A 1431-nucleotide genomic window follows, 5' to 3' on the forward strand; every position below is an offset into this window, starting at 1 on the left:
CACTCTTTTATGAACTAAATCAAGTACTCACTCCAGTCCACCATTCAGGAGTGCCATCACCATGTCATAGGTGGAACTTCTTCCTTGCTCCGTGCCCCTTAGAAACAGTGAATCCTTTGAAGGAGAAAAACAATTGTCAAAGATCTCATCTGATGGAGACACTTGCTCATCATTTTGTAGATTTAATGTTGTTATTAATTATCTGCAGTTTCAAATATTTCAAGGGTGTGGGTTATGTGGCATTTTTTCTCTTAAGAAAAATCTGCTAAAAGCATGCATTGCACTTGCATGCAGGGACTCATGGCCACAATATCTGCAAGCATCACTCCCTTGTAAAAGGGAATGAGTTGATATTCTACCCAGAACTGTTGTCTTTTTCCTAAAAGCCTGTCCGCGACCACCAAACTAGCCCTTGGAAACCAAATATAAATCTGTTCCCCCTACCCCACAGGGAACTCTGGTTCTGACAGGACTTTTGGAAAGGAGGAGGGGCTAGAACAGGGAAAGAACAGACCCTCACTGAAGGTTAGTGAGCCACATAAAATTGCCAACACTGACCCACTCTTTTACCTACAGAAGTGGCAACTTCATATGGTTTAACCCAATATTGAATGCTAGATCAGACACCTTTTATATGTTATCACATTTGATCTTCACAATGATCCTATAAGATCAGGTTTATCCCCCCTTTACAGATAATGAAACTGAATTAAATGCCTGAAGCTTAGTTTGGGTTATCCCCGAAGTTGTCGCAGAGTCAAGAAATTGATGTGAGTAGTATCTTGGAATACAACTTTGTGAAGCTCTGGTCAGAGAATGGCCACGTAAGACAGGGAAGGGAAGAAGTGAGTTATGGGGACACTGTCCAGCTGGTGGCTCTGTGGGCAACTGGAGCCCAATCCCACTGGGAAACTCCAGGAGCCAATGAGGAACATATGCCACAGAGTCAACCCACCTTGGGGACAAGGGAGCTGGGCTATTTATACACAAACTGTTTTTAGTCATCAATCTAGGCCTCTTGGGATTGGGACAGTATGTTAATACCTCATTATTTCCACATCAGGCTGGAAAGAGGGCTGGTGTGCACTGAAGTGGTAAGGAGACAGGGCAGCTATCTGTGTTGGCTATGGTCTCATAGCTAGAACAATAGACAGGGTTTGAACTGGTGGTTTTCTGACCTCATGTCCTTCCCACTAAAGCACAAGATGTCAAATCACAGGAAATATCACAAGCTCCAGGAAAACTGGGAATCAATTTTAGGGTTGTATCTGGACAGCTAGAAGACACTCACCACTCCATGCTTCCCTGCTGAAGAATAACTACATGTGTGTGGCCCTCCGGAGTTTACAGAATGCATGCAGATCTATCACCTCATGGACCCTCATCATGACCATGAGACAGACTAAAATCTACTCACTCACAAGATTATTA

General features: G+C 43.5%; 1 protein-coding gene across 1 annotated transcript in view; it reads left to right on the forward strand.

Annotated features, from left to right (window-relative positions):
• LOC105001409 (patched domain-containing protein 1-like) overlaps nt 1-1431 on the forward strand; it is a 14976-nt gene that overhangs the window by 5589 nt on the left and 7956 nt on the right.

This window comes from Bison bison, unplaced genomic scaffold (genome assembly GCF_000754665.1).
Source record: "Bison bison bison isolate TAMUID 2011002044 unplaced genomic scaffold, Bison_UMD1.0 scf7180017854929, whole genome shotgun sequence".
Lineage (NCBI taxonomy): Eukaryota > Metazoa > Chordata > Mammalia > Artiodactyla > Bovidae > Bison > Bison bison.